At 36.9% G+C, this 12,581-nt stretch overlaps 1 pseudogene; it reads left to right on the top strand.

Annotated features, from left to right (window-relative positions):
* Positions 1–11,801, top strand: part of LOC121395265 — an 80,337-nt pseudogene extending 68,536 nt beyond the window's left edge.
* Positions 11,802–12,581: the final 780 nt, after the last annotated feature.

Below are 12,581 nucleotides of genomic sequence, written 5' to 3'. Positions count from 1 at the left end.
AGTAGAAAACTGCCTCATCAGATAGAAAAACAGTTGGCATGGTATAAATCAGGATATCCGAAGCATTACAGTGTGTAAAACTGGGGAAATAGCCATTAATCCCACTTGTTCTTCTGCTACCCAGAATCCCTGTAGAGACTTTACATAGAAAATACGACCACAAACGCCATCTGTGTAAATATTTTGACATGGCGTCTTAAATTTAACACAACAGTTCTTGTGTGCAGTGCTGTGCTTTTTATTGCTTAACTAGCTCAATATTTATGTCAGAACAAATAAAAAATACCGGAATCAAAGGTCTATGTGAACATAAAACACTGAAACTAGTTGCAATACAAAATATGATCACATTTGTGTTGTTGCCCCATAAAGCAAAGAAACCATTTGTTCAAACAATGTTATGGCTAAAATCTAATACTGTATAAAATACTGCACTGAACTGGATACGGGGCCCTTTTAATAAACGCTGCACATAATCTTTGAGGGGTGCACCCCATTTTTGCAAAGGGTTTCTAATGCTGTTTGTAGTAGACAGCAGTTAAGGTCCCAGGGTGCCTTCTGTTCCAGAGAAATGAATGGTGCCCTCAGTGTGCTGCAAATAAATGATCCTCATTTTGCTAACTTTGCCACAGAACTGTTAAATAAAAAATAAAAACTCAATTGCACATTATGCAACGTACCATCTGCTTGCACAAACTAAAATATATTGTAAAAGAGCATACTACTGTATGTCATACTGCATGCACTATATCCTACTAACATACTGTATAGTAGGTAAAGACAGATAAATAGATGCAGAAGAATTAAGTTACAATGATACAATGGAAAGTCATTTCCCTGCCTATGGTTGTAAATGCATCAAACAGAAGCCAGAAGTTGGGAGTAAAGATGCTAACTGGATTAAACTCACCAGAGTACATAGGACAAATGCAGCAATGGTTTTAGCAGTTAAATGTTTTTAAAAGAACAAAAGTAGCTTCAAATAGTCTGTTCTGATGCTGTTTCAATAGTTGTAATGCTATAGAATCTATTATCCAGAATTATGGGGCCCTGCGGTTTTCCAAATGAGAGATGTTTCCATTATAAGAATCCCCATGCCTTAAGTCTGCATGATTTAAACATTAAACCAATAGGATTGTTTTTCCACCAATATGGATTCAAGCAGCTTAGTTATAATCAAGACTAAGGTATTGTTTTATTTCCAGATAAGGGATACCATACCTGTAGTAGTGTTGGTAGCTACTAATTGATTTATTCAATAGTGGCTAATGAAAACAGTCCCAAGGGATAGCAAAGAATGGAGGTGGGCTCCAGTGGACTCCTTCATTACACACCCTCTGTGGCCATGGAAAGTTTAGAAGGTGCTCCATTGAATTCTCCATCAATATAATAATATACAATGAAAATGAATACAAAAGGCTACAGATGTTCAATTATGGTTTTTATTTCAGCATCAATGCAACAATACACCCCAGCTAATTCCCCCTATTTAAATTCCCCCTATTTACATCAATCAATATTATTTGTATCACTTAATCATAGAGCCATATTGATATAAACATGTCCAAAAAAGACATACAAATAGTGATGGGCAAATCAATCCCGCTTCGCCAAAAAAATTGCAAAACTCTGGAAAAATTAGCAAAATTGCAAAAAAATTTTTTATACGATCGACTCTTTTGTCCAAATGCGTTAAAGTCAATGGGCATCGAAAGGATTTTGCCGCGCAAAAAATTTTGAATTGAACAACAATTTTGATGGGCGACAAATATTTTTTGTTGCAGCTTATTTTTCCACTGTGAATTTTCGCAGCAGTTTCGCAAAAACATTTGCAGGGTGCAAAGTGCAGAAATTTGCCGCAAATCCATGCCTGTTGAATAAATTAGCCCATTACTACATACAAATACACCAAACGCAGCCAATTTAATGTCATAAAAAGCCATGTAAAAGTATGCAATTATAAAGTTGTGTAATGATTTATAGAGAATATAGAGAATAGATTTATAGATTTTTCTCTAGATTTATAGAGAATAAGTGTGAAATTCTGCATAAAAAGAGGTGATAGCATGAAAAAAGCTCAGTGTAAATTGAATGTCACCACCTTTTACACAGCATTTTAGACTAAATGATATGCCAGAAATTCTTTGCTGCCTGAATTTGTCCCATTGATGGCTTGTGCCAGGTCTATAGGATATTACTTTTGGTTTTAGTCTGGTGTTATTTTATTTATTTATTTTAAATATTTTTTAAATAATTTCTTTTTAATTGTGACATTAATTTATCTACCTGGGAAAACAATAAAACTGTGTAACTTTTATATTACTCAAGGGGGGCATTTAATTTGTGCAGAGCAATGTACTTTTTTTGCATCTTAGCCCTGCACATAGTTAAATTGCTACAGGTTTCTGAACGTATGGTAGAGACCTATGTCCCATCTATGAATACATTCGTGTCTACCTTTGTCAGCACTATCAGGAGACAGGGAGTCATTAGAAGCACAAGTTTAGGAGTGCCGATGGGTGCAGGCTTCAGCCGGCCTTTTACTTACTATTTATGCAGTGTGAGGTGCAGACCAAAGCCATCCACTTAAATAAGTATGAAAGGGAGCACTTCTATGTAAATAACCCCTACTGACTGTTACCCCTACTGACATGTACAAATGCAAGAGCAATGTGCGAAACACAATGCAGTTTTTTCCCTCAAAATTCTGGAATAATAGCCGGTGACCACAAAATAGCAGGTGCCCAACATATGGTTTACCAATGCAGGTATAAATGAGTGAAAAGCAAAGGATGGATTTACTGGGGCTTCTACACATGGGTATTTATTCACACAGGAGCCCATTTTTTTCATGTGTTGTCTGTACCCATGACACCTTGCTGAATCATTAAATGCAGATGAGATCCAACTTGCCTATGTGTAAGGGCCTTAATAAAGTCATCCAATATGCATGGGGTCAATAACAAAATGAGTGTGTCATTTACTATATGCAAGTCAATCAGATTCAGCACACTAAGGCAACACTGCAAGTACCACATCCTTAAAGTAGGTGCTAATACTAGGGCTCCCTTGCATGTGTAGTACCCTCAACTTCACATCTTGCAAGGCACTTCCTACAATTCATCAGAGCAGACAGAACTGGTACAAACGAATTCATTGCAAGGTGTAATGTGTAATTTCTTTGGGAATAGCATTTTAGTGAACAAAGTTTTTTAATTTGGAGTGATCATTCTGCAAAAAACAGAACCACAAATTCAGTGAGAGCTGAGACCTTGAATGAGACATATTATAAGGTCAGCTGCTGCTGACTGAGTTGATCCCAATACCATCTGGCTTACATGCTAATCACCATGACCATTCACTTGCATCCATAACCATAATTAGCATAAATTCCAGCTGACAACCTGCTACTGCTATAATTTACATTTTTAACAAAGTAAACACTATCCTGAATAGGGTTTTTGTACCTATTGACACATTCTGTATGTCTGCTAGCTTTTTCTTTAAGAAAATCTGACAAACATTAGGGCAACTTCATGGATATGCTAAGAGGTGCTTTTTTATTTAAAGGAGAAGAAAAGGTTAAAACTAAGTAAGCTAAGTAATTCATCTATATGAATACACTAGTAAACCCTCAAAGTAATTCTGCTCAGAGTCCTCTGTCAAAAGAAACATCACATTTAATTTCTTCTATTGTGTACACATGGGCTTCTGTATCAGACTTCCTGTTTTCAGCTTAAACATCCAGGGCTTGGGCTTGAGCATGCTCAGTTTGCTCCTGTCCCCCTCCCTCCTCCCATCCCTGCTGTAATCTGAGCTCAGAGCTATGAGCGAGCAGGAGAGACTTAGGCAGGAAGTGATGTCACAGCAAGCTAATATGGCAGCTGCTATCCTAAACAAACAGAGATAGTGTCTGAAGCTGTTTACTCAGGTATGGAAAAGCATTCTAAAGAATAAGAATAGCATTCTAGCTTGCACTGTTGTGCCTAATCTGTTGGCAATAAACTTTCCTTGGTAGCTTTCCTTCTCCTTTAAGGACTACAAGTTTTAAATATCTAGAAGTGTGCCTTTGTCAGTTCTGGCGCAGCAGCAAAGAGGCTAGTGAGAACATTTCAGAAGCAATAATTTGAAAACGAAGACATACAAACTGAGCAGCTGCTAATTCTGATTGCCCAGAAATATAAGGTCTCAGGTATGCCCAGTAATTAAGATGAGACTGTTATGCACCCTACTAACATCCACACTAGTCAAGTCAACACCACCTGTTTCATGTTTTACCCTTGTCTGTGATATTAAAGGCATGTTGACAAAATGAATGTCGCTTTATTTTTTTTTAATTATGTTCAATAGAACGTACTTAGGTAAAAAATAAAATATAAAAAGTATACTGTTTCTACTACAGTTAAACACAATAGCATTGTACAGGTAAGGGATCCCTTATTTGGAAACCCATTTTCCATTTTAAGCAAGTAATTCTAATTTTTAAAAGTGATTTCTTTTTTCTCTGTAATAATAAAACAGCACCTTGTACTTGACCCCAACTATGCCCTATGAAACCATATTGTTGGCAAAACAATCCAATTGGCTTTCTTACATGTTTAAAGTATTTTTAGTAGACAAAAGGCATGGAAATCCAAGTTACATAAAGATTAGTGATGGGTGAATCTGTGCCGTTTTGCTTCGCCAAAAAATTTGCAAATTTACAGCAAAATTCACAAAACGGCAAAAAATAAGTGAAACAAATTGAAATCAACGGGTGTCAAAATAGTTTTGACCCACGACAATTTTTTGCTGCCGGCGAAACGCGGAAATTCGACACAAATTCATGCCTAGCAAACTTATTCACCCATAACTAATAAAGATCCCTTATCAGGAAAACCCCAGGTGCCAAGCACTCTGGATACTAAATACTGAAGCATGACGTGATAGTGATGGTTTGCGGTTCAGTGAAACATTGCCTTAAGCCAATCATCACTATGAATTAATAAAGAGAACAAGAGGGAAAATAATGTGTGCACTCTATACCCTTCAATGTATACCACAGGCGCTTACTATGCACTGACAATGCTAGTCCTGCATTTGAAGGCATACCTTCATACTTCTATATAAGGTCCATCCTACAGCAGAAGTTTGCAGTTTAGATTCCTGTAAATGTAGCAGCAAAAATGACTTTATAGACTAGGCAGCAGTCATACAGCAGATAGTGGAACTTTAGAGAAACCTACAACCTATCATAGACAATAAGCTGACTCTATTTAAGGGGCCCATTTACTTAGCTCGAGTGAATGAATAGAAGAAAAAAAACTTCAAATTTCGATGGTTGGCTACTTCAACCATCGAATTGGCTACTTTGACCTACTGTCTCTTTAAAAAAAAAATCGACCCCCTAGTTCACCACCTAAAACCTACAGAGGTGCCATGTTAGGAAGGTCCCCATAGGCTTTATAACAATTTTTAGGTCGAAGAAAAATCGTTCGATCGATGGATTAAAATCCTTTCGATTCGAAGGATTTTCTATTATTTTCTATTATAGATTTTTCTATTATTTCTATTTCTATTTATTTGCGGTAAATCCTTCGACTTCGATATTCGAAGTTGAAGGATTTACATTCGGCAGTCGAATAGCGAGGGTTAATTAACCCTCGATATTCGACCCTATGTAAATCTGCCCCTAAAAGTCATTAAAACAAAGTCCCCCTAAATGACACTTTGCCATCTGACCTTAGCTATAGATGCATTTGTTTTAAGGATTATTTATTTTAATAACTCTAAAAGGCATTTCTGATATTATATATTTCTATATTATAAACACAGTAAGAATGTATCCCGAACAGAATGAGAACAGTACGTCCCAACCCTAATTGCTAGGGGTATACTGATCCTAAAAGATAATATTTACTAAAACTCACCTATTCCATTTGACATTGATTAATTAGTTCAGTAATTGTAACAATTTTCATTGCATGGTAACTTGCACAAGGCTTCTACGAGAACGCACTTAACATACTTCTCATACTGTCTGCTACTACACTTGCTTGAAAGCCCAGTTAAGTGTTAGATTATATTTCTTAAAGGGCCTCCTGGCTCAACCTTCTCTTAAACTAAAGAGAACTTTAATCCATCTGTAAAAATGTCCCTGTATGCTCTAGGGCACACCATTATTCCTAATGCTCTTTTGTGTTCTATTTGATGCCTGTCTAGAATAAAGACAGACTGTACACCAACAAGGCACATCATTGCCTGCTTTCTACTATAACAGTTAAATAGGTTAAGCATTAACGATGACTTTGACGTAGTTGGCCAGCTTAAATATATTGCAATATATGGACAAACAATCCCTGTGTTTAAAGGGTAAGGCATTTTTTAGTAGCAGTATGCACAAAATGTCTCTGTCTTAAATATATTGATAATGGGTTGAGTGCAGAGGACCTCTTGTAGTTGACTATATGTATTTTGTGGTCACACCCTCATTGCACCCCCGCCTATTGGTTTTAAAAAATAGTGGTGAGCACAACTTTCCCTTGTTTTCTGCATGCATGCTATATTATTATTTTATCAAGTGTCAATGTTAATATTACAGGCAGAAATCCATATTGCATTGATTCCAACTATGGCGGTACTCTTATAATTTGGGACAGGATCTTTGGTAAGTAATATATATATTGTTCATGCAGTAGTACAAGTTACCCCTTGCTCAAATCAAGGGAAGGGTATCTGCAGCCCCCCCCCCCCCCACACACAATTAGGACATCCTCACATCCTTAAATCTTAAATGCAAAAAGACCACTTTGCTTATAATTACTGTTGCTCAAAAGACAAGAATGGGATTATTCTAAATCTGATTATTTCTTCACTATTATTGCGGTCAGACAAAACAAGAAAACCAGATTACCTGAATATAAAGTAACCCCATCATGCTACTCCAACTGAGGCAGTAAGGAGAGGCAAAGAGATAGCAAGATAAAAATCCTGTATGTCACCTTATTTAGCTTGGTCATGGTCATACAGAGCACATGCTGACGGAGTTGGAAATCCCTGTGTACTGTATTTGAGGTGGCTTGCTGCACATTGCCCAAAAGGAGAGAAGCCCCATTCTGCGAGTTGAGCTAGACTATGGGGAAAATTCATGAAATCCCGAATCGGCTAGCGCAAATTCACCAGCGTGATGTCATTTCGGTACTTCACCGATTTACTAACAGGCGCTGGCGTAAATTTGCTAGCAAAGTGGACCTACTCTAGTGCTACGTCGCACCCTTACGCCAGGCGAAGTTGCGCTATGTTGAAGGGACAACATAACTATGCTAATTCACTAACTTGCACATTTTACTGAACATTACCTCTTGCGCCAGACTTGCCTTCGCCACCTCAGACCAGACGAAGTGCAATAGAGTAGATAGGGATTGCCTAAAACAAGTTAAAATTTTTTCTAAGTCCCAAAAAACGCTGGCGCCTTTCCTTATTTAGGGGTGATAGGCAGAAAGAACACATGGCACCTAAAATATACAGTGGGCACATGTATATGGCAAAATATCAACTCTATTTTATTTAATGAAGCTTTCCCAGTCTTGTGTTGTGTAATGTACATACTGCTACATATACGTCCATTGTACTTTAACTTGGCGCCGTATGCAAATTAGGCATTGCTAGCGTAACTTAACTTTGCTTGACGAATTAACGCTAGCACAACTTCGCTACCATTCGCCTCCCTGAGCGCAACTTTGGATTTTAGTGAATTAGCGCCGCCCTGGCAAAGTGCCGCTAAGCCTGCGCTAGCGCAACTCCGCAGGTTAGTGAATTTGCTCCTATAACTCTATAGACCAGGGGTCCCCAACCTTGAGCCACATTCAAATGTAGAAAAAGTTGAGGGGCAACACAAGCATGAAAAAAAAATCCTGGGGTGCCAAATATGGTTTATGATTGGCTATTGGTAGCCCTTACTGAAAGCCTACAAGAGGTTCTCATGTTTTTATGCAACCAAAACTTCCAAGCCAGAAATTCAAAAATAAGCACCTGCTTTGAGGCCACTGGGAGTAACATCCATGGGGTTGGTGAGCAACATGTTGCTCATAAGCCACTGGTTGAGGATAACTGCTAAAGACTATAGCTTTGCAACAATTCCTTATAAGACAAAATAGTTCATGTAGGAGACAGACATGTGCTTATATTATTTAAAGGTATATTCAGGCATTATGATGCCTTCATAGTATGACACATGGTCACTTGACTAGTGCACAATTGGACTATTCTGGCCCACGCAGAATAGCAGGACTTGAAATAGCAAGGCTGGAAAAGGACAATATAAGCAGAACATCATTAAGTGGGTTCTTATTTATTTTACTTAGACTATGTCAAGGCTGGGTCCAATTATATTCTATAATAAATTCACATATTTAGCCAAAGAACAAGTACGGTACTTCTTAACCACCAGAGTTTAATTTTTTATTCCCTAAAATGTAAATATTTAGGATTTAGGACTGCATTTTGTTACAGTATATCAGAGTTTGACTAAAGAACCTTACTTGTTCTGATTAGACAAAGAAATTTCACACAAAGTAGTGATGACTTCAAACCTACAGTCTCACAAACTTTTTACCGTTCAGCTAGAACAAGTTTCTAGAAACTGAAACAGGTCTTATGCAGCTACAGATATAAATAATTTTATGGAATTAAAAATGGGAAAGTGGTTAAGGAGTCCAGTTCCTCAGCCTGTCTTTGGCTAAATGTGTGCATTGATTATGGAATATTATCGCTCCCAGCCTTGACATCTGAGTAAAATAATAAATAAGAACCCTTTTATTTACCCATTTACAAAACCAACCAAAAATGTGTTGAAACTGACCACCTAGTATATGAAATTTATTATACTCCATCTGGAATCCAATTTGCAATTACAGCCAAGGCACACATTGTATTTCAGCTGTAATTGTACAAATAGTGCCAAAATTGCCTCTGCTGTGGATTTTTTGGAAGAGATACATGCTGCTATTAACAGCCATTTGATTAAAAGGTAATAGGCCGTTAAAAGGGGAAAACATATATATTTAAAGGCAAATACTTACAATTAGCTTATATTCTACAATATTTAACTAAATATACATGTTTATGAGTTTATTTTTTATTTATTTGTGTCTACTAAATATGTTTTGCATGTTAGAGGAGAAAGCACACTCGGATTCCCTCTTATTCAATTACTTCTCTCTTGCAGTATAGGCTAAGGGACCGATTCACCAAGGGTCGAGTATCGAGGGTTAAATATCCCTCGATATTCGACTGGGAATTAAAATCTCGAATTAGAATATCGAAGTCGAAGGATTTTACCGCAAATAGTTCGATGGTCGAATAGTCGAACGATTTTTAGTTCGAATCCTTCGATTCGAAGTCGTAGTCGAAGTCAAGGGTCGAAGTAGCCCATTCAATGGTCGAAGTAGCCCAAAAAACACTTTGAAATTCGAAGTTTTTTTACTTCTAATACTTCACTCGAAGTTAGTGAATCGGCCCCTTAATGTTACCCCAGTTATTATTATTTTTTTTTTAAATAATTAATTTTAATTTCACACAATATTACAACCACAGTTTGAACCCTTGTTAAAAAAAAATCTCTTATTTGTATATCTTTAGTTTCAACTCAACCAAGAAATATTATACCATATAAAACAATTTCTAAGTAATCCGTAGTGCATGATGTCTCCTGTTATATAATCCTTTGCTAATTTACTGGACGATAGTTAAACATCTTAAATACCTCTTGAAAGAAATTCAATGCTTAGCAATTTTATAGTATACTGTTAAACTCTCCAGAGCAATAAATTGCCTAGCATAGCAACATTCTTTTGGCAGCTTAATATTTAATAAAAGAATTTTAATTTTGCCCTGTTAAAAGTAGCACATAGGATAATTACGTGCTATTAAGTTGCAATGTAATGCAAGACTTCTGTGCAGTTATATGATTACTCATGCAAGAGCTAATCAATTTACAGAAACACAAACACCAGCCATTTGTGAAGCCTGGGATTCTGATACTTGGCATTACCACGTCTAGAGCTTGAGAATTTCCTTCTGGCTCCTGACTGACTGAGCTGCAATCAGCAAGCTGAAATTATATATACAAGTGATAGATTACTTTATCCTATAAATATATTTGAAAGTGACTATTTATACCTTTTTGTTTATGTAACAACACTCGCACAGGGCAAATAAAAGTTCAGTAAATGAGATCGTACAGTAGGATAAACGACTTTGAGTGGAAAATTAATTACTGAAATTAAGAGTATGCATTCAGGGAGCTTTTGAGCTGTTTTAATTTATGTTTTCATTTTCTCTCTTAAAGGAACTTTTGTACCAGAGAAAGAGAAAGTTTTGTATGGCCCAACACATCCAATAAACACATTTGAACCTTTTCAAGTCCAGGTACAGTAAACAGGGTATTATTAAGTGTGGAGGGGCCCTCTTACTTGAATATATTGATTGAGAGCGAACTTAAAGTGGATTTGTTTAAACATGAACAATGACTCCCACATTGGTATTCACCGATTAAGTGGAGGTAAAATGGTTCATTGTTATCAAAAATAGAGGTTATAAGGGTGCCAAGGTTTACAAATTTGTTTCCACCAATGCTCTGTCCCAGCTTAATGTTAGTTGTTCTGCCACAGAAGGCAACATCATTATACCTATGGGTTTAGCTCTGTGAGGGTCCAATGTTGGGGCAGTGCCAAAGTGCATATACAGTTCTATTGGAATTTATAGTAACATTTTATTTTCCCCATAAAGGGTTTTCCTTGTCCAATTAAAATAAAAATCTATAATAGGGGAGTAGAAATCAGACAACCTTTACAGACTGGTGTACTTTAAGCAACCTGGATAGACATTGCATGAGTTTCTCGTGTTTAGAGCAGTTCTTAAAAGCAGCTAATGGAGAAATAGAGGCATTATTCAGACATACTGTACTTTATTGCTCATATCCCCATAAGTATACAAGAACTTATTATTATGAGGAATGCATTATCTCTTACAAAAAAGCATTAGTATGAAGTGATGATCTACCATGTTAACTATTTTAAACCAAGCAGTGCCAAATAATGTGACAATACCGACCCCTTGCAAATATCACAGAGGATCATAAATCATTGCACAATATTATTCAATTCGATGTGTTGCATACCACAATGCACAATAAGTATTTAATACATATTAATTGCCTTTCCAAAATTCTCATACAAGTTTCTGTACACTTCTCTTATGTCAATTCATCACCCTCCCTGTTGATTTCATCCTAGATTTGGCTGAAATACTAATGCCTTGCCTTGTAAACTGCCTCATTTACTTTGGGGAATTTGATAAATTACATTTCATGCTGGCTTTCTACACATGGTTCCATATGCTTGATGTTTATAAACATTAATAGAGATCTCTTACTAGAGAAAAGACGCAGTGTTTTTATGAGTAGCCGTAAGATGTTACATTGTGTGTCTTTCCATAGATACAGCACTGTGCCCACATTTGGAGCACTTTCTGGGCGACCCCTGGATTCTCCAATAAATTATCTGTTATATTTAAAGGGCCAGGGCGGGGACCCGGTAAACCAAGACTTGGCCTCCCTGAAGAAATTCCAAAGGTACAGTTAACAATTAAAATCTTCATAAGGTCAAATAAAATTGTGTAGGTTATTGGAGCAAAAAAAATTATATACATGACATACCACCAGAAAAGGTCCTGCTTGAGTGTTCAAATGTACAATTGTTAAATTTTCAAATGTTTTTCAGCTGTCACCAATTATCACTGACCATGTATTACTGGAGCCGTAAAGACAGAACGCCACGGGGAAATATTTTTCGCAAATAGTGCTCCTCATGCAGAATCCTGTGCTGAAATACACCAAACTGATTTTATTTAGTTTTATTTTGAATTATCACAGCGGGCAATCCATTTTCTTACATTCCCAAGTGCCCTCAGTCTTGTGACTTGATCCCATCATATCTTTACTGCTGCACTATAAGTTGGAGGAATGTCAGACTTCCCCCTGCTCCCCAGTAGCTGATACAGGTATAGGATCCCTTATCCGGAAACCCGATATCCAGAAAGCTCCGAATTACGGAATGGCTGTCTCCCATAGACTCCATTTTATCCAAATAATCCAAATTTTTAAAAATGATTTCCTTTTTCTCTGTAATAATAAAACAGTAGCTTGTACTTGATCCCAACTAAGATATAATTATTCCTTATTGGAAGCAAAACCAGCCTATTGGGTTTATTTAATGTTTAAATGAATTTCTAGTAGACTTAAGGCATGAAAAGACAGAAAGATCCGTTATCCGGAAAACCCCAGGTCCTGAGCATTCTGGATAACAGGTCCCATACCTGTATCATGCAAATCTAGTCAACCTATTAAATAATGGTCAGGTGACAAAATAACAGCTCTTCCGGACACCATTGAAAAGGATTCAGCTTTCTGAGTTGATTGGAGCTCTATGTTTCTATACTGCTTCCGCTGCCCTGGTTTGGAGTAAGATTGGTAGCACATGTGATTCACTGCCTTCCGGGCTATAAATCATTGAAGTCCTGAGAAGTAGTAGGTATGGCTGTCA

This window comes from Xenopus laevis, chromosome 6S (assembly GCF_017654675.1).
Source record: "Xenopus laevis strain J_2021 chromosome 6S, Xenopus_laevis_v10.1, whole genome shotgun sequence".
NCBI classification, from domain to species: Eukaryota; Metazoa; Chordata; class Amphibia; order Anura; family Pipidae; genus Xenopus; species Xenopus laevis.
This window is presented reverse-complemented; position numbering and strand designations above follow the sequence as displayed.